The 22,455-nt window shown below is 41.0% G+C and overlaps 1 protein-coding gene across 6 annotated transcripts in view; it reads right to left on the minus strand.

Moving 5' to 3' along the window:
* tns1a (tensin 1a) overlaps nt 1-21,879 on the minus strand; it is a 68,873-nt gene extending 46,994 nt beyond the window's left edge. For 2 of the 6 annotated variants that reach the window (XM_083889980.1, XM_083889979.1), the window contains exons 1-2: nt 21,830-21,877; nt 18,631-18,668 (exon numbers count right to left, since the gene is read on the minus strand). The gene's annotated coding sequence lies outside the window, so the exon portion shown is untranslated. Of the gene's footprint in view, nt 1-8,251; nt 8,312-18,630; nt 18,669-21,829 lie in introns of those variants that run through there. The other 4 variants (XM_083889977.1, XM_083889976.1, XM_083889978.1 and 1 more) reach the window with 3 other exon arrangements.
* Between the last annotated feature and the right edge of the window lie 576 nt (nt 21,880-22,455).

The following is a 22,455-nucleotide window of genomic DNA, read 5'->3' on the forward strand; positions in this document are numbered from 1 at the left end:
GTCTACAATGTCTATGTATCCTTGGACACTTAACCTCACGCTGCTGTGAATGGATATGAAAGATGTGTGATAGAATGCGCTGAATGGCAAAGCTGTAGTGTGTAAAGCAGCTACACAAATAGAGACCATTTAATAAGGAAGCATTAGCGATGCACGATATTGGCAGCTATAGGCTATCTATAGTTGCTGGTGCCCTCTTATGCACGATGAAACACCTTATATCTACATCTGCTGTGATCCATCAATCCATTATCTACCACTTTATCCTCCACATGAGGGTTGCGTTGTGCTGTGCCTATCTCAGCTAAAATAAGGCGATAGGCAGGATACAACCTTGACAGTTGGCCAGTCCATCGCAGGGCCACATATAGAGACAAACAACCATTCACTCACACTCTCACACCTACTGTCAAATTTAGACTGACCAATTCACCGAATCCCCAAATCTGCATGTATTTGGGAGGAAGCAGAAGAACCGGGAGAAAACCCACGCACACACGGGGAGAACATGCAAACTCCTTGCAGAAAGGCCCTTGTTCCAACTGGGACTTGAAGTTACATCTGCCTACAATGCCCTGCGTTGTTCACTTGACAGAGTTCAGTTGCGCGTCCACACCTCCCCAAACGAACTCGGGTTCGAGAAAGAAGGAGCTGGTGTGAATGCACCAAAGATAAAAGACATAAAGGATATTTTATCTTCTCATCTGCTTTATCTTAAACGCAGCCCCTTTAAGAGAGCATACATGTTGCGGGTATTTTGTGGCTTTGTTGCTCTGAACATGAACGATGCAACATGATCTGCACCATGAGGTCAGCCAGTCGTTGCCGTTCCGTGCCATTTTTAATACCATAAAATCTGAATTTATAGCCCAACGTTTACAAGCGCAGAGTCAAAAATACTCCTCGGGGGCAAAGTGTGTTGGCGGGGGGATACCCAGTTCCAGCCTTGTCTAGTGCATATATGGAGTTTGCAACACAACTTGTGAGTCATTGTGCAGGTTTATAAAATCAAATGGGTTTTACCGCTGTTGCTGCAGGTGCTACAGTGAAACAGCTTCAGGATTCATGCATGTACATGGCAGTTGCCAGTTTGTTAGATACACATTAAAACAGATGGAATACAATACAGTCGTTAGATAATGTGGTTTATATCTTCTGTTTTACAATACAGTCTGAGAGGATGTTAAAAATCCTTGTCTGTCAAACAAGGCTCAAACTTTGTATCATACTGTATGTTCTATGATTGTTAAGATATGCACAAAATGAGTTAAAAAGGCTGGATTAAAGTTTAAATGTCACTTTCCATTCTCAGCTGATTGTCTAGTTTGCAACAAGTGAGAAGCAGGTAACTGCGTGGTTTCCAAACGTCTTCATTTGTGCACGTCCAGGATCAAATAAAATGCCAACCTGGATATTTTAAACACTCAGAGCCGCATATACTCCAGCATAATTCATCAATTCTTAAAAGAAAATTGAAGAATGTGTCTTCTTTATCGTGGAGAAAAAAAGAAGCATGTACAGCATTTCCCCCAATACTCCTGCTGCTGCTGCACTGCAGCTTTCCTGAGGTAACATGACGTTTCAGCTCATGTTCTTTGACTGTTCCTGCACCAAACCTGGAGCTGCAGATGACATTCATACATCAGTGCTGGTAGACCTGGTGGCCCTGAAGAGAATCTGCCTTTATTCACAGCAGACAGAAAGGTTACTGTTATAAAACACATGCATCTTCTAATGATGACTTCCTCCAGTATTGATCTGAAGGTCATAAGGCTCCAGACGCGACAGAGAATATTGGCCATATACAGTAGAGCAGAATCCCATATTTGAATAAGGAACATTGTTTTGAACAGCTTATTTCATGGCCTATTTTAAAGTTGATCAAATTGCTTATTTCTTTCAGTTTTTAGAGGGAATGTGGAGAAGACCAGAAAAAAAAGAAAGAACAGAAATCTAAAGCAGGGTTCTTTTGAACGCCACAACATACAGCTGGGAACATGTCCAAAAAGATTTTCGAGACACGAGACACTAAAGGATGTTTACATTGCAGAAAAGGTGATTTATAAGACAAATGATAACTAAAAATAGGCAGAAATACACTATTTTTGGGTTATGTCGCATGCAATTTAATATGTATATGCACAATTAAGCATTAAAAAACTATTTTGTTTGGGAGAAATATAACAGTTACTCTCTAAAAACAGTGTTCCACTGTAACATAACATCATCGCCACGTCACAGAACATCAGCCACAGGCACAATGGACTTCACCCATATAAGGCAGGAGAGAGAGAGACAGTGAGACTGACTCACGCTTCATTTGGATTGAAGCTGCTCAGAGAGATGATAGTGGGAGAAGTGATCGCATCCTCATCATCATCAGACCAGACTAACACCTGACATTCATGCATCACTTATTGTTTGTGAACGCAAATTAAGTCCAGAACCTTGAAGCAGCAGAAGATATTAAAATAGATATTAAAACAAGATTTCTGATTGTTTCAGCTTCTTAAATGTGAATATTTTTCTTAGTTTCTTTGCTCCACATAACAAAGAAATCATTAAAACTGATTTTTCTTTTTTTTAATCGAGAAAATAATTGACCGATTCATCGATTGCGAAAATAATCGTTAGTCGCAGCTCTAGACCGCACATCATGTGTACCTAATAATGTGGTCAGTGTCTATATCAGTCACTTCCTCAGCACTAAAAATATACAAAGTATTGCAGCGAAAAGCTAAATATGAGATATTCTTTTATTATAAAGCAAATGCTGACCTTTTCTTGAATATCCACACAGCAGACCACCACAGAAAAGTCTCCCAAGAGTGAGAGAGAGAGTCATAGTGGGGTTTAGGCATTTAAAAAACAGCGAGTTTATAATCTCACCGAGTCACGAGGGCCGTCTGGGAAGCTACTGAGACATAACAGGGGAGAGTCAAGCGAGTCACCAGGAGGGAGGCCCACACAATCTCAACCCAGCCGAGAGGCCTCATTATGGGGCTAAACGGAGGTCACCTGAGGTGGGACAGGTTTGAATTAGCCACAACAAGGGTCAAGGGGTTAAAGTGCTGCCCTTGTCTTACACTGAGCGCACTGACTACAAGTAGATTTAATGATTTAATTCTCATTTGAATGGCTAGTGAACTATAATATCGAAGCATGACTCTACTGAGTTACTTACTTATTATAGGTTACTGCTTTGCCTAAAATGTTGAGCTTTTTACTAGTTTATCTTTATCGCAATGTCTGGGTTGCCTTTTGTCTTTCGCCCAGAATGCGATAGTCGTCGTTAGATTTAGTTTATTAAGATTAATTTTGAACACATTTTTGTTACCACTATTATAACATTTCAACAAAATGGAACGAAAGACGACACTGGCCAGTTAGAAGGAAAAATGCTTCTTCTTCTTCACTTCAATGGTAGTTGGTCTTAGCAGAGACAGTTAAATCAAATAATATCATTAAAAGGTGACTAAAATGAAATTTCTTGAATAGAATTACAGATTGTTAGAAACATTTGGGCTATGTAAGCAAACTACTCCCTCAATATACACCTGACTCGCGCTCTACGTTTGTGCTTTTTACAACAAACTTTCCCTTTTACGTCTCAGCAGCAGGAATCTGTCTGATCCTAGTTCATCTACTTCAACCTAAAGTGATGGGAGAGTTTGCCACTGAGCATAAATCATGCCTCTAGCGTCGGTGAATAAGCCTGCCATTGGTTCGACCACACTCCAAATTTCTCAAGCACTCGCTCCTGCCCACACGAGAGCCACTGCTGCAATGATGGCAGAGAGCCGGAGAATGTACATTCTTAACTTTCCAAACAGGGGCCAAATAAGGACCGAAGCTCAAACAACCAGCGGAGTTGAACGGAGGCGGAGGAAGATATTGGCAAAATAAAAACTTGGCAGCATCCTGACCAAAACACAAGAACTGGAAATGGGAAAGATTTACCACGAGAATGCTATCAGTTATTTATACAAGAGTCCCATGTTTCATTGTTAATTAAATGAGGGTTTATTGTGAGAAACTGAACCTACTACCCTCTGTGTGTGTGTGTGTGTGTGTGTGTGTGTGTGTGTGTGTGTGTGTGTATCACATTACATATTGCATTTATAGGTGATTTCTACATCCCATTTTGAAGTGAAAGCTTACAACATGGCGGCATGAACGGAAAATTGAGGTCCTGTTCAGAATCTGTCATCAGTGATCCAACCACACGAGTTAAAAGCAACAAGCTCCACTAGCCCTTTGCTGAATCCACACCGACGTCACATTTATTCACTTTTTTTTAAAAAGCTCTACTCGCGCTTCTGTAATATGAAATGAGATTTCAACCATTAGAAATGTAAATATTGTGGCTCTTGCTACAAATAGATTAACATACAAGTGTAAAAGAAATAAAAGTATGGATGGTAAGAGGACTTCAGATGAAGAGGACGGTCTTTAATCCGTCCTGAGGATTTGACTGCACTCATGCAGGATCAGGAATGTGGTAGCATTCGTCCTTGGATACATCCAGGACAGATTAGGAACAGCGATATTCAGGATGGATGTTAAAGGACTCATATTATACCCTATTTTTACAAGTTAACCTAGTTCCGTCGTTGTCGTAATGAACATGTCTGTGACATGCTTTGGTCAAAATACCTTAAGGATGAAGCACCACATCAGTTCAATCACTCTGCCAAAACAGCCCTGTTCAGAACACTCGGTTTTGAGTGTCTGTCTCTTTAAATGCAAATGAGACACAGGAAACTACGCCAGTGTCACTGAGGCTCCGGCAGCTAACAGCAGTTAGCATTTGGAAAAGCCATCATTTGCCTACTCCAGCCGGCACATTGCTGTCATATATAAATTGTATCCACTGGAGATGCAAATCCTCTGAGGCTGGAAGTTTGTGTAGAACTCGGTGCTGCACTATGCAGCCAAGAATAGAACACTTCGCGGACTTCCACTCAACATTGCACATCATTTATTTTTTCACACTTTGCCAACTCATAGGGCCTCCAGAGTGCCAAATATAAGTATTAAAATTATAAAAAAGTTGATTTTGCATAATATTTCCCCTTTAATACCAGGAATGGACAGGGTTCTAAAGCTAATGTACTTCCCTGACACACTTAAAAAAGAGAGGAGTGAGCGGAGGAGTCCTTCCATTTAACTTGGAATCCGCAATCTCACCATAAGGTCCAATTCTTGTAAAACAATGAATAAGCTCTGTCAACATGTTATTGGTGAATATACACAGACACCACGCTCATGGTGAATCAGGGGCTGGACCGTGATAGTCTCACTGCTGTTTCAGAAGCTTGTCGGACCCAAACAGGATGAAAAGGGTCGGGTGTATCAACAGAAAGTCTAAACAGTTGTTTTTGCAGAGGCAGAACACGCTGCCGGCCAGCTGTTTCCACTGACGTCCATCAACACACGCTATCGCAACACAAACAGGGATTTTTCTCACAGCATGAAAACCCCTCCTGTGATGGTTGTGTACGAATGACAAAACAGAGACTGGACAAAAAAGGGAAAAAATGCTTTGAAGCTCTTTAAAGGCTTTTTTTGGCGTTGTGATATCAACATACGCTGCAAGCTCCTCGTCTCCTGGTGAAGAATTCACCCTAAATCTTGTGGCTAACACAAGAGGGGGGTTATATTTTCTTTACACTTAAACATGGTTAACACGCTATAAATGGGGAACAAAAGGATCGTCCAGCAAAAGGCAAATACGCTTGCTTCCACCGTAAATGCTTCAGACAGAATGAACCACAACATAAAGGAGGTTATTTACAGCGAGAGTCATCACGTTGAACGGCCTTCTTATTTCAACAATTTGGACTGCAATTAACGTTATTTCACCTCAAAACCGACATGCCAACGGGTTTGAGGCCCGAGAAAACTTCATCAAGTGGACAAGCGCAAGGCCAAAGCTAATGGATCACTGAGGGAACAGCTATTTGATCACGGCCAGGCCACATTGAGTGGTAAGTGGGCTCTGGCTCTGCCTCAACCCTCGTACGGTTACGACCGAATCGCTGCGAGCAACAGGCGACAAAACAGCCAATTAAACAAAGACATGATGAATATCAGATGTGCGTTTGTGGCTCATTTGGACACAGGTTTGAAAACCTCCGAATCTAACAAGTCTTCTGCGCGGAGCATGACCGACCATCGTGGATGTGAAGTCATTTTATTGGAGTTGGAATGCTGGGAAACAAAAGCTCACCTGACGTACAGGATCTAATTTTTCTAACGCTTGAAACAAAAGCAGCACTGCTGTGGAAGCTGAAATGAGGCATGTTTTCATCATAACTGGATGGAGCCGACATTGTCTTGAAGGGGGAAGCGAGAATAAAGAAACAACGCTAAACCAAAATCAATGGTATATACACACACACACACACACACGGAGAAGTCCAAGAAAAAATAAGCTTTCAAGAACACATGGATTCGTGGAGGCTGGTTTCTTCTGCAAAAGCCTCAATTTTTTTTGGTTTTTGCCTGCACTTTTCTTACAAGTGTAAATCTGAAAACAGATTGCTTGCTTTGGCTTGTGTTTAAATTCCTTTAAAGACAATCAAACCGTTGCTTTTTACCCTCCTCAGACTGTCACTTATTGACAGGAATAAGTTAGCGGGGTAGACCCCACCGTCTACTAATTCCGCCTTGGTCACTCATGGCTGCGCGCTAAATGCCATCCTCCCTGGTCACTATTGCTTTTATAAGACGTCGCAGCGCATACTTTAGAGCTGACGCAGCTCGCGTGCTCCGCGAAACCTACTGTAGAATATGATTGTTAAAGGACTCATATTATACCATATTTCTACAAGTTAACCGAGTTCTCTGGTGTCCTAATGAACATGTCTGTGACATGCTTTGGTCCAAATACAGCCCTGTTCAGAATGCGCGGTTTTGAGTGCCTGTCTCTTTAAATGCAAACAGGAAACTACGTCAGCCTCACTGAGGCTCCAGCAGCTAACAGCAGTTAGCATTTGGAAGAGCCATTATTTGCCGACTCATTGCCGTCATATATAAAATGTATCCACTGGACACGTAAATCCTCTGAGGCTGAAGTTTGTGTAGAACTCTGTGCTGCACTGTGCAGCCAAGAATAGAACACTTTGTGGACTTCCGCTTTTCAATGATAAGGGTTAGGGTTTTGGAGAAGCGATAATTTGTCGACTCCAGCCAGCACATTATAATCATTATTAATATAAAATATAAAACACGTTGCGTGGTTCCGCTCTTCCGGATACTATTGCCCTTGGCACACATCCTTTCTGGTATGCAAAGGCCACCGTAGTTCCCTGACGTGCGATAGAATAAAAAAGAGGTGAAAATCTGCAGTCCCACCATTAGACCACAGGCCTTTTTAACGTGATTTATTAAATTTTCTTGCCTCAGAATTTCTCTCTCAAGGTTGCCAAGGATAAATCACCAGGTTTGTTATTGAGGAACAAAACAAGACAGATAGAAGTGAAGAGGGACATCTCAACAGCGGCTTTGGAGCATCAGTCCTAATGTTAAGGACACACCAGGGAGGACGGTTAAAGAGTAGATTTTTGACAAGTTGACAGAGAAGTTTCCTGTGACACTTATGATGCAGTTTGAACAGCGTGAGGGCACTGAGTTCAAAGTTATGTCTACACATTTTCATGGTAAATAAACGACATTCCTTTCTGCCGTTCTGACTCCGTAGCGTGACACAGGACATGCAAGTCTTTGTGACCCTTTGACCATCCAATGTTTAACTGCCGTCCATGTGTGAGCACAAGGTCAGAGGTGAAGGGTTGCCAGTCATCGTCTCTCTGAAGAGATACAGACTTTTCTCAGCCACACTCAGCTAGTCCCCCCCTTCACCTCCTGCGATGCCACAGATGCAAGTTTTACGCCGAGAGAGAAAACATGTGTTGTGTTCGGGGGGCTGTGTTTGACCAGTTGCCGTGCACCTCCTCTATAACCCCGGCACCACAAATCACAACCAAAAATACAAGCAGACTCTAAAGGAACAACGTCTGCTCTGCTTCCCGTGGGAACAGCTTTCCCGTGACAGTGTGACAGACTCGCCAACATTCACAACAGGCAGAGAAAAGCGCACTTTCAGCCTCAGTGTTAACCACAAAAATTCGACCTCATACACCTGCAGCCTTTATTATGGGCTAAAAAAGACACTTCTGAAGACCTACAAATGCTAAGAATTAGACATCCCAAACTACAGGTAGAATAACATGCAAAACACTCTTACCTGCAGATCAGTGCAACTATTTCCTCACACTCTCCTTGTTTCTACCTCAGCTTTCTCTCCTCTCCTCCTCCTCTGGGAGAGAAAGAGGGCAAGAGAGGGAGCACCAAATACAGCCACTCTCCTCCTCCACCTCCTCCTCCTCTCACTCAAAACAACAGCAGCGATCGCAAACGTGTGCCAGACAGCTACTGCTACACGCCATTCCTCGCATATGTGCGTGGATGTCTGCTCAGGCTCTGCGCTGCGTTTGCCGATGCATAAGACTTTTTTACAGTACTGGCTCTGGTTCCTCCTGTCAACTGCCAAGAAGTTTTGAAACATGCTATATAAGGCCAAGACAGTGGCTTGGGGCTCCCTACGATTCCGGTACCCAAAACGAGAGAGAGAGCAAAAGCCATGCGGGGGCAGACAGTAACTGTATCTCTCTCTATCCCTCCCTCACTCTCTCTCTTTCTCTCTTTTCCTCATATGCCTTCCCTGGAGCTGTTGACACACGCTTGACGGAGAGAGTGAAAGAGAAAAAAAAAAAGACTTGTTTTTGGTTCTCTGCCACAAATTCTTCAGCTCATATTTGTCAATAATTAAATAACTTAGACTCTGTGTGTTCAGGTTCCCACACACACACACTGCACTGTTCACCACGTAGCAGGGCTTCAAAATGTTGAGTTTGCAACAAATAGGCAAATAGTTTAGTGGAAGGTTTTCATGTTTTTCTGCTAAGGGGATCACTGCTAACAGAGAGCCAGACAGTGAGCAACCTATATGCACTGTTTTACTACATGGTTTATTGAAATACATCAATAAATGAATAAATAAAACGACTAAAATTTCTCTGCAAAACCAAGTAGAAGGAGTATGGCTTTGTTATAGTAAGGAGGTTGGATTTAGAGTGTGTTCCATGTAGGAAACCTGACATAATAAAAAAATTAATCAATCAATAAATAAATATATTAATGAATAAATAAATAAATGCTTTACATTTATTTCTTAGGTTTTGACAAAAAAAGTTCTACAAAAGTTATAAACCCGGTAAAAGCAATCCAGACATGAATATGTTAATAAAGTAAAAGGAGCAGCTGCTTTATTCACTGATAAATGAATGACTCATTATTATTATTTTATTATAAGACATTGACGAGATTAGAAATAATGATTTTTATTCAAAATAATAATTTTGCCCTTTCGTCAAAGAACCAGCAAAACTGTTTTCAGCAGTGCTAACATAAGTGCACAAGGGTTTTCATCCAATAGCCTTCTAACGCGATTAGCAAACACAATGTACCATAAGAACACTGGAGAGATTGTTGCTGGAAATGGGCCTCTATACACCTATGTACATATTCCATTAAAAAACAGACGTTGGATTCATTTTTTAAAAAGTGCTTTTCCTTCAAAAATAAGAACATTTCTAAGTGACACCAAACTTTTGAACGATAGCGTACATGTTGGACAAGTTCATAACTTTTAGGAATAGAGCAGTATAGATGAGTTAGTGTTTTGAATAATTACTATTCAACAATGACAGAGGTTGAACAAGTTCTCATGACATTTAGTTTAGTTTCACCTGTTGGGAGCCACTAAAACCCCCCCAGATCCTGACCGAAATTACAAAGGAGATGAAAATGTTTACAACCTCCACCCCCCTCATGCGTTTTTGGCCACATTTTGGTGAACTTAGCTGTTGACCTCCAGACGAGGACGGAGGTAAATTGGCTCATCAGTCATCTGCTAGCACCCAGTTATTAAGGCTGCCTGCACGGTTTGGCTGCCAGCGGTATCTCCCGACAACGTTGACGGTGCTTGCTGCTGCTGCATCTGCGGCACTGAAGGGCGTCTCTATGGAGATCCCGCTGCTGCGGCTCTTTGATGTGATGTGCTCGCGTCGGGGGTGAAACAGACTCGGCCTCTGTGAAGGTTCTGCTGAGGAATGAGGAGGCTTGGCTCTTACAAATGTGAGTGATAATTTTCTCCCTCCCTTGTTCTACCTTTTTCACTTTCATGCTTGGATGCTCGCTCTCCTTTCAGTGCCAACATTCTTCTCCACTCCTCGTCCCTGCCTTTAAGCACGTCTTACTGTGTTTGTGTTTTGTTTTTTTGCTCCATGCACTTTCTCCTCTTGGAAGACAAAAAAAAGGGGGAGAACACTAGGAGGAAAACAGCCTCGACAACACTTTTCTAAATGGAGTCAAGGAAGCATGGTGAGGAAAAAGGTAAATTTAGCATTATGGCTTTTACAGTGGATGATAAAATTGAGTTGCAACTGCGCTACTTGTTTATTAAAGAGCTTATGGGTTACAGTTTATAGTCCATGTCATTTGCCAGAGGTCTAATTAAAGTCCTTTCCCCAAGTTTTCACACATGCATAAATGTTAGGATGTGGATTCAAATGTGAGCACGCCAGGATTAAAGCCCTCAACCTCAAAGTTGTGTGCTGGAAGACTTAGGGTGAATTCCAATTCCTTGCTTAACCCTCAATCTCAAAAATGCGCGCTCCCGTTAGTACAAGTGCTGTCCCGATTCTCAAAAAAATTAAGTTGAGGGGCAAGTTTAAGGGCTGTATCACCCTCTATATTGAGATTTTCCGAGACCACCCTTGGGAGCAAGGGCTACCCAGAATGCATTGTGTGTTATCACATAAGAAAGATGGCGTCGAAAGCAGCGAAGCGAGTGCGATACAAATTAAGTATTTTCTTTGTTAATAGAGATATAAAAATGATGAAAACCATTGTATTATCTTAGTTTAGGCCCATATTATGGATTACTGACGTCATTGTTGCGTAACATTTATTTTTATTTTACGATCTTTTGTCAATAGCCAGCACGCACACACGATCGTTTGCTATCGTTTACCCTTCAATAAGCCGTGGTGTGTGGTAACTGTCAGCTGAATATGTCCGTGGTTGTGGTATTTGTATGAGTATCATCTTATAACTAACTGACAACCTAATAACTTGACTGAAATAAAATAATAAATAAATAATCGTGACGTAAATGTGTTCTTCTTCTTCTTTTTTGGAGTTGACAGACTGGACGCAGCTTTCACGTTATTCTGCCCCCCGCAGTCTGAAGACGTATCTGCATTTAAGGGGTGTCCCATTTCTAAGTGACAAAATAACCCTCAACACTTGGTTTTGAGGGCCAGTTAAGATTAAGGGTTGAGCTTGAGGGTTAAGATTGAGGGTTAAGATAGGAATTGGAATTGGCCCTTAGTTTGGAATGTGCATGATTGGACTTATCAGTTCATTACAATAAAAACAGTTTATGAATGTTATAAACTGCGAATTCCTGCCTCCAAGTGCCTGCTCCACACCATAGCTTCTGTTATGTAAGACGCAAATGAGTTCAGACTGAGAGAAAGGGATTGTGGGGCAGGTGGAGATGAAACGGGAGCATCAAAGTGTGGTCTGAACAATAATAACGCCAGGATTTTTTCTTTTGTGTGACAAAATATCTGCTAGATAGAAGTTTTAAAGGGGACATAATATGTAAAATCAACTTTTTAAATAATTTTAATACTTATATTTGGGACTATATTAGGCCCTATCAGTAGGCAAAGTATCCGGAAGAGCGTAAGTGTCTCAAGAATCTCAAGATTATTCATGATTGACTTGTTCTCCAACAGTATGACACACAACAATCACTTTGAAAACCGATGAATTAGCCAATATTAGCCACACTTATATAATTGGCATAGGCTGATTATTATTGTTTGATCAGCAAATTGTTACCAATCATACATTTTTGTATAAGACTTTTTTTGTCAATTTTTGTCAACTTGCTATGCGTTGCTGCTTTTTTGATGATCCATTTCGTTCAGCAAATTCTGAAGAAAATCTGCATCAATTACATAGGAAAAACTCATAGGTCGATCTCTGCTCTTTTCTCACACTCTCTGGTTGTGCTATTCTTGCACCACTCACTCCCCAGTTGAACCATTTCATTCCCTCTCCACCCTCCAAGATCTGTGAACATCTACAACCACAGGAAGTGGGGGGAAAGCCTGATTACGAGAGGGCTTTGTTCAGCAGCTCCAGCTGACCGCAGTGATAAGTGACAGAGCCGTGGGATGCACACACACACAGTGAGTGGCACATACACATGCTGAACCCGAAAAAACCAGTGATGAAAACATGGAGCGGCATCAGCTGGAAACAAGCTGTAGGTCAGTGGTTTGCTCCCGGGTCCATACAGACCTCACCTGCTGACCTTCACAGTGATCATCAAAACACAAGTCCTACTTGAATTATTATATTTACATGCAACATTTAGCATTAGCATTTGAATACACATCTATCTCTTAAAATATATATATATAGCTTGAGCAGTTTAAAACCATTAAAGAATCCATTTAAGACCGACTCAACTACAAGGGGGCTGGACTTTAACTAGAAACAGCCGACTCATACGTTTACATGACTTTGGAAACAAAACAAATTATTAAAACTGGACTTCTAAAATGCATTTAAACATGTCATTATGACTGAAATCTGAGATACAAATCTAAGATCCTAAAGTCTGACGAGGTCTTCGCTCATCTTCTGCACCAAAGACCAGAACAAATTCCTGGCAATAAACCCGATTATCAACCCAAACTGGCCTGCCCCCGACCTTTAACCAGGAAGTAAGAGAAGAGAAGGAGCTGTCACATAAAAGAAGACGACAGAGAGAACAACATGACCTTTTTTTTGACTGATTATTAGAGAGACGACAAGTCACCAGCTGAAGGTGTTTAGGTCTGTAATAAATAACTGCCTAGCATGATAAAGGACACATTTATTTTACACATTTTACAGAGGAAGCTGAGCTTCCCTTGCCGTCTTAGAGCAATCACCACTGATGGAATAATGGATGCTTAACTACGCATGGAAATGTACTAGTCATGTACAGGTCTACTAAGATTCCTCGCTGGTTGCTTGTTTGTACGACACAGCCAAACATGCAAGCTGAAATACCCTAAAAGCGGACTCGAATCTAAACTTGCATGTATTTATGTTGTGGCAGAGGTCGAGCTGCAGCATCAACACATGTGGCATGTCAAATAAGACCACAGCGAATTGAGTAAATAGTACAAACATGCACACAGGGCTTTGTAAAGCACAGGCAGGGAGGAGAAATAAAGCTCTCCAGCAACATTGTTTACATGAGGAATATTCAAACGTCTTGCGCTCTCTTGCTCGCCTTGTCCAACCACTTCCCATCATCCCCCTCTGGCCCTGCCTTTGCTCTGCCAAACCTCCGCCTACGTCGTCTTCCAACCCGAGCAGCGCAAAAACCACCGCGGCAGCATTCCAGGAGGCTCCTCCAAGACATGGCAGGGATAAATCATGGGGAATAATGAGGACTTCTTTCAAGAACACAGAGCTTACAGACGCTGAGCTGTTCAGTTAACGCACACACATACACACACACTAATGGTATGTGATTGGGTGGATCTGTTTGCATATTTTTTTAGGCTGTGCCAAAAAACTGACTCCAGACAGTGGCTTGACCTGAAAGGAGTTCACTAATAAAATCTGTGAAATTCAAGACAGGTTTCCATGGTGATGATAGCGCACACCCACCGCCCCCACATCACACACTCCCCCACACCCCCCACACCCCCCCCCCCCCCCCCACACACACACACACACACACACACACAGTAGTCAACAACTAACATCTGCAACTCTAAGGCTTGAAACTGCATGGTAATAGTATGATGATATTTCATAATAGGGAAGTTTCAGCACGATGATAATCTCATAATGGGGAGGTAACAGTATGATAATAATCCCAAAATGAGGAGGTAATAGCATGACGATAATCCCATAATAGGGAGGTAACGGTATGATAATAATTCCATAATTATGAAGTAATAGTATGATAATTCCATAATTCTGAGGTAATAGTATGATAATAATAGTGTGACAATAATTCCATAATTATGATGTAATAGTATGATAATAATAGTGTGACGATAATTCCATAATTCTGAGGTAAAATTATGATAATATTCCCATAATGGGGAGGTTATAGTATGCTGATAACTCCATAATTCCGAGATAGTAATATGATAATAATCCCATTATTCTCAGGTCATAGTATGACGATAATTCCATAATTATGAAGTAATAGTATGATAATAATCCCATAATAGGGAGGTTATAGTATGCTGATAACTCCATAATTCTGAGATAGTAATATGATAATAATCCCATTATTCTCAGGTCATAGTATGACGATAATTCCAAAATTATGAAGTAATAGTATGATAATAATCCCATAATGGGGAGGTAATAGTATGATGATAATTCCAGAGTTCTGAGATAATAGTATGGCAATAATCCCACAATTCTGAGGTAATATGATAATCCCATCATTTTCAGGTAATCGTATGATGATAATTCCATAATTCTGACAATCGTATGATAATAATCCCACATTAGGGAGCTAATAGTATGATGATAATCCCACAATAGGGAGGTAATAGTATGAGAATAATTCAATAATTCTGAGGTAATAGCATAATAATGCCATAACAGGGAAGTAATAGAATGATAATAAGAGGACAATATTACAATACAACTAAATGAATTCTAAAGTTATTTACAGGTAAAAGCTAATAACACCTGTTCTTTCAAGTTTAATAGTAAAATCACATTGACACAATCATTAAGTGACAGAGGCTGTGTTACTTTCCCAGCAAAAAGTAGATCAAATTACCACGAGCTGGTGGTAATATTGCTAAGAAGTGTGTGTTACTTCCAGTCAAATCATTTAAATTGCTGGGTCAGATATGTTTTATTTTATAAAACACCAGTCAGCAAAATACAAAAAGGTTGGTTTGAATTCAAAAATCTGATTTATGACTCCAGAATTTCCCCATGACTGCAAACACCCGAGAAGAACCCACAGCCTGGGGAGTCAGGTATGAACATCTGACAGACGAGCTTCTGTCTACAACCCGCAACTTGGGTGTCGCGCCAGCACCATCCAAGCCGCAACACTGTCCCGACAGGCCTTCCCCTCAACACAGACGCCCATAACAGGCACAGAGAGGTTCGCCAATGTCTGTCGTCTTTACACTGCGCAGCAACAGCGTTCCAATTGGGGGGTTCCAATAACAAGGCGCTTGCAGAGACGAGGCTGCGGCCGGACGAAAAGACAACACGAAAGCGCAGCCAGAGATGACGAGGCCTTTCTTCGGTCAGCCCACATCAGTGGACGCTTTTGTTTTGGATGATCTGCGAAGACGTTTTCATGAGCTCTAAAAGTTCATGACGGAACCGCACGTGGTTAAAGATTCCCAACATCAGACTGAGAAGAGGAAACGCAATCACAACGAGTGTGGAGTATTTGCACTAAAGGTGCAATAAGTGAATGAATAAAGCAAAAAAAGTTACGAATACTAGATATTCTCAAAGACATCTTTGTATGTCTACAGATTACGTGAAGCCAGCTCTTGAACCAAAGTCCAGAGATAAAATCACTGATTTTACACATATATTCAACTAGGTACTTACTAACATGCATATAAGTCGCATACTAGCCCTTTATTAGGAAATATTAAGCAAGTATTAAGACCTTATGTAGGAAAAATCTTAATTCATGTCGTAAAAGGTATTAATACGTGCTTAAAGGGCTAGTATGAAACTTATATATGTTTGTAAGCACCAAGTGAATGGTGAATATGTGTTCCTTAATCTAAAGTGTTACCAAACCTTTTTGTTTTTCTTCATTTTAAATTGTTAATACACCATTTTAACATGGAGTAAATTGTAAATAACAGCCGGATATAGAAAGTTATTCTGCTCACAGGACATTTTCTGGCCATTTTCTGGTTAAAATATGCAAAAGACGGACATTTTGAGGCTTAGGGTTAGGTTAAGGTTAGGTTACCGTTGGCCCCGACTGTCATTTGCAACAAATTTGGTTAAAGCTTAAACTGTGTATGTTGATTCGAGTCAAGGTATAAAATGTAAAGACATTAAAATGAGCCTGAGCCTCATTGAAATGCCATAAAAACACAAAGACGGTGTCCTGGTGAATGCAAACGACGTGAAAAGGGAAGTTGTGGCAACGCCGAAACGACAAACAGATTAAGTGAATTCAGTGCAGTGCAGCAGTGAACTGCACGCCACCCGCGACAACCTCATTGTGCGTCATGAAAAATTAACAGCTGGAGGTCAGCGTGGAGTCAGCCGGAGAGACCGAGTTCCACACTCCTGTGCACTTTTTTTACAGCCTGAAACTAGATTTAATTCATGGGTCATTTCAGTGGATGAAGCAAATATAAACGTGAGGTCCCAACTTCAGGATTAGCTAAAGATTTGAGAATCATTTCACAGACGTTTCATCTCCTCATCTCGGACACAAACACCCTCTGACTTCCATCTCCCGTGTCCATCACCACCAAAATCATGGATGACTCATAATTCTGGCTGTGCTCACGATTCCTTTCACCACAAAATGGTTTTGCCTGGTTTTCGAAGTATTTGGCAGATTTTTTTTTTCCTGCAATGTTTTGGGAACACGCAGCTTTTGTTTCTACACCAATATCTGGGAAGAGTGATGGCTTTATTGGGGAAGAGAAGAGGAACATTTTCTCCAAAACCAGTCCCGACTAAAACCACTAAGAATAGTCTTGCTATGCTCTTCACCCTCCGCCCTTTTCCTCCCTTCCTTCCTTTTCATTAACTCTCGCCGTTCGACTGGGATCAAATGTGGTGAGTGTCAACGCGTCAGGGTGGAAATTAGCAATTCAGAGACGACGGCCTCTCATTTTGCCCATATTATCGTGAGGATCGGGGTCCAAGCGCTGATCATTTTTACATAAATGTAGCCTGCGAATGCGTTTGCGGTCCAGATAAAGCCACACAACTGGGTTTGAAGAATCAAACCCGCAAGCTGGAAACTTGGCTACTTGGGTGGGTTTGGACATAATCAGCAATGTTTGTGAAAAGTTATTACATTATTATTATATTTTAAAATGTAACTACAGTGCACTGCAGAAAGTGCTAGGGGGCAGTGTTTAAATTGTTTGCCATGAAGAAGAATTATTACAGCTTTCAATTGAGGTTTTTCCGTATACACACGTATATATATGTATACACACACGTATATATACGTATACACACACGTAAATATATATATGTGTGTGTATATATATATATATATATATACACATATACGTATACATATATATACATACATACATATATGTAGACCAATTAGTTTTTATCAGGAATATACATGTATATATATGTTTACATATATATGTGTATATATACACACACATCTAAACATACATGCATACATACATATCAACATATATATATTCCTAATACAAACTAATTGGTAAACAATCAGCTGTGTTAGCTTGATTCATAGAGAAATTATTGGATAAATCTGTCAAATAATTACTTGATTGATTGTTTAATGATAATCTTCTGGGGTTAGGCTTAGTGTCTGTCTCATTAGGACCAGGTTCTGGTCTCCATGAGGACTACTGGTCCTGACGAGGCCTGTGTTTATGACAGGAAAGAGTGACGTACATACAGAAATGAGAATTAAATTGCAACCAGAAGAGGCCCCACCTGGTGGCTATTCATTCAACTGTTACGTCCACAATTTATACACTTATGTGTCTATGTGGATTTCAACCCAGAGACCCACATTCTGTGAGTCACCAGTGCAAGCCACCGCACCACAGTGTTAGGAAAAAGTCATTTTAGAGGAACGTCGCCAAGAAATAAAATGACAACCAATTAGGAGAGAAAGGATTCCAGACAGAACTTCAGCATGTTTACATGGACTTCTCGTTGTTTTCCCTCAACTGTGCAAACACTGTGTCCTCAGTGAAATGAGTGTGAGGGAGGTATATGAATAAAACAGCCCTGATATTTGCCACCACACGGCCAATGAGTCACTCACCCAGTATGAACACGCTTAGGTAAACACCTGCATCATTCATGGAGACATAACTGGGCTTCCTGATATTTGTTTTTGCCTGCCAGACTCAATCAATCAAGCAGACTTTAATAATAAACAAAACTAAAAAATGATAATAGCACAGTAGGGTTAAGGTGATAATTCAGAATATGATAACGTATCATTCAGTTAAAAAGAAACTAAAGGTTGGAGAAATACATTGATTGTTCTGGTATATTTTTCAAAGAGAGAAACAAAGGAATACAATTCTGTTAAATTGAAAAAAAGGGGAGTAAAAAAAAATCAGTAAAACAATCTCAAACATGCCGATACTTTGCTTTGTTCTGCTTGGGGAAACCAGAAAGTAGAATGGAATAAAAATATGTATTATTGTCTCTGTGTTGTATGTGAGAACAGATCATACAAAGAGCCATTGATCATGAGCAGTAAAAGACGTTCAAGTGTCTTACCTTAACTTCACATTTTTTATGGCAGGACAATCGACAAGCTGCAAGGACAGAGACAAAGACAAAGCAGGACAATGAGTCTCACACTTCTGCATCGACGGCCTAAACAAAGCATTATCACCTCACCTTAACCATAACCAGTTCATGCAAATATCGGGTGATACAATCTTAGCCATAAACTTAAACAGTTCCTCAGAAATTAGGTTGTGCCTCATTAGGACCAGACACACACACAGCTGCTCAGTTGGTCCTGATGTCAACATGCCGTGATGCTGCTCCCATGTGGCCAAATAGAGCAAACACATATTATTGTATTAATATAATAGTTCTCAGTGTGGGCATATTCCTGCACTCAATTTATTTGAGAATAAATGAAAGCAAAAATCAAACAGGAGCTTTTGTTCGAGGCATAAATATTAAACAACAGCAACTAGAAACAAGAAACATCAGCTTCATGAAGCCAAACAAACTAGTCAAAAACCATGAGCAGCTGCTTCCTAAATAAGGTTTCAAATATGAATGGACACGAATGAACAGACAAAGAGTGACATTACGTCAAGCTTTAGGCATGAAAATTAGTGTATTTTAATGTTTGGGGGGCCTGGGTGTGACCTATGGACCCCTGCTCACCTGCTGCATCACTGTCAACCTAGGTGGTCTACAGGTGTGTGTGTTTCTGATGTATGAGCAAGAAAAAAAAAGGGACTGCTGTGGATGTTTAAGGCAAGGGTGGTGAAATTATGTCCTTATTGTCCCACCTTATTCAGGGTATTTGCAGGTTTGCAAGTCAAATTTTAGACTTTTTAAGGATGCGCAGATGACACCCTGTTTATTCCTGGAGGCGCTACATTGGATAAGAAGCAGCAGTAAAATAGTTCTTTCCAGCGGCAAAACATCATCATCAGCAGCAGCAGCAGGGTGGTGCTGTTCCTCCAGCGCATGATCACCCTGCAGTTTGCAAATCACCTCATGTTGAAACTAAAACCCAGGCTTGGTGATGTGGGACACTTAGTGTTACTTTCATTTCACAATCGCTCTCCGATTAGCTTCCAGTTACCATGGAAAACGCCAGTTACTGCTGTAGTGACAGGATGCCCATAAAAAATAAACAAGTGTTAAGTTAAATTGAAATTATTTTCTAATGATGCTAACAAGGTCTCTCAGCATAGCGGTATGTAGCCCTTATTCTGGCAACATCCTTGCTGCACACAGGAAGCGATTTATTTTAAGTCAAGACTGACGGAGGCATCAAAAACCTTGCGTGAGTAAAGCGAGATGAGTGAAAGTAAGTGAATTCTACTGTTAAAAACTAAAGAAATTGTTGTTTAGCTGTTTGATGGGATAAACGCTTTTTCAGTCACTCAGGTCTGATAGTTTTGCCTGACAGAGCCTGTTTCTAGATGAGGGTCGCAGCAGTGTTTATGTTCACGAAAAAAAAAAAAAAAAGGCAGATAAATAAAAGAAAAATTACCAAAAGCATTGCAGCTTTAGATATTTAGGAATTGAATACCAGTGAATTCTAAGACAAAGGATGAATAAAAACAAAAAGGACAGAAAAGAGAATAATTCTGGACTGGTCTCCTCCTAAACCCTGATTTTCCTCTCTTTCCTCTGCCTGCCTCTATCCCTCACCCTTTTCCCCCCCGTCTTATCTAGGCTAATGCAGCAGCCATGCTAATTTTAACAGTAGATCCTCAGCCCAGCTCTGCTTCTTCTGTGTTTGGAGTTCAAAAAGGAAGAGCGAGAAAGAAGGGGAGGGGAGAGAGAAAAAGGCCTGATGATAATTCCCCTCAGGCTTCTCTTGCAGTGACAATTAAAAAAAAAACTTTGTTTTGTCTAAAATTAGACTCGAAAAATGTGTGACTGGATTGTAAAACCCCTGAACAGGAGAGACGCAGCAAAGTACAAACAAAAAGGAGGATCTCATACTGTACTGTACCCACAACAGGTTGAACAGATTTGAATTGTGGTGTAAAAATCACCCCAAAAATTGATCTTAATCTTTCAAGCAACAGCAGCCTCAATAAAGTGTTTTCTCAGTTTTATGTCTCGGGTTCGAAAAACCTAATTTCTCATAATTCTATCATGGAGTTGGAATCACTTTTTATCATACTATGTGTTGACATTTTTTCCCCAAAAATTATTTTTAATCTGAGTCATATGTATCTTTGTCCAATAAATCCTCTTAAGCTGTAAATGGCCAACGGCAGCGGCGTGGTTCTGCTTCGTCCTCTGCCCGGCGGCAATCCCCACCGGGCGCGTTACGGCAGCGGCGCAAAGCCTTGGGAGCCGGCGGTATTCACGGAAGATCACGCAATAATCTCGAACGGACGCGAGTTTGCTAGATCCTGCGATAGACTGTGTGTATAAAGGAAACAACAACAACACAGCTTCTTTTCATTCTCCGACGTGGAAGAACTGTTGATCTGGTGTCATAAATTATTTTATGTTTCTCCACTTCAACAATCAGTCTCTCGTCGTACATTATGACTCTCCGAGACGCTCTGATCAAATGACTGTTGACCTGGTAGCACCGGTTATGACGTAACGTTAAGGTGAAGTTGTGACCTGCGTATTGTGTTTTATTTTCAAAGGGGGGCGGAAGTGTTTTACTTTGATTCTGTGTCGGACTTCCTGTCTTGTGCAATCTGCTTCGTTGAAATTTACGAGGTTCAGCAGCGGCAACGGAAAAAATATAACTGATTCCTATCGATAGCTTTGCGGCGCGGCGAGCAGCTTCTGGGCCGCTGCTGAGATGCGCCGCAGCGCGTCTGGTGGAAATGCTCTCATTGATTCGAATGGAAGCGATTTGCAACAGCGACCGCGCCACGGCCGTTCTGCGTCCAGTGGAAATCCAGGGTAACAGGACGTTTCCCCCTCAAAAATGAGGAAACAAGCACGTCCCGCAATTTTGGTGCAGCTAATAGAGATTGTGCCATTAAATAGATTTTGTCATGAACATTGGACAATTTTTTAAGCTTCATGAAGGTGAATAAATACATTTCATGTCCAAATACCTGCTGCTAATTATTGAAAAAAATGTTGAAATTAATGCTTTTCTGCTTCATTCCTTTAGAAGAACATATTAGTGAATGAAACTCTGCCTCAGCCCAGTGCTTGGAATTTAACCCGGCCACTGTCTGGGCTGCAAAATCTGATCGTCCTGTCTGCGCTGGATCCAACACTGTGAACAGATGCTCACCTTTACAGATGAGGCCCTCCTTGGTGATCGCCTGCTTGCATATATCGCAGCTCTTGGCCTTCTTGAACGGCTTCAGCTTGAAGGCGTGTGTGTGGACGCCCTCCAGCTCGTCGGGCTGACGGGAAGCAGAGGAAGGAAGAGAGGGAGACAGACAGAGAGAGAGTGAGTCGGGTTGGATTGGCAGCCAATGGAAACACGCTTGATAATCAGCCATGATATATTGGTCTGTGCATGCACATCTGATTTCAGCTTTCTCTGGCGTTTGGTGCAGTTTTTTTCTTCCCTGCTTTAACTGAGACGACAAAGGAACAATTCTAGTCTGCTATTATGAGTTTTGTTGGTAACACTTTAGATTAGGGAACACATATTCACCATTGACTAGGTGCTTACTAACATGCATATAAGTAGCATACTAGCCCTTTATTAGTAATCAGTAAGTGCGTATTATTCTACACCTTATTCTACCTCTATTACGACATGAATTCAGATTTTTCCTACATAAGGTGTTCATATGTGCTTAATATTTACTAATAAAGGGCTAGTACGCTACTTGTATGCATGTTAGTAAGAACCTAGTTAATGCTGAATATGTGTTCCCTAATCTAAAGTGTTCCAGCTCTATTAAA

The sequence above is a fragment of the Microchirus variegatus genome (genome assembly GCF_963457635.1).
Source record: "Microchirus variegatus genome assembly, chromosome: 1".
NCBI lineage: Eukaryota > Metazoa > Chordata > Actinopteri > Pleuronectiformes > Soleidae > Microchirus > Microchirus variegatus.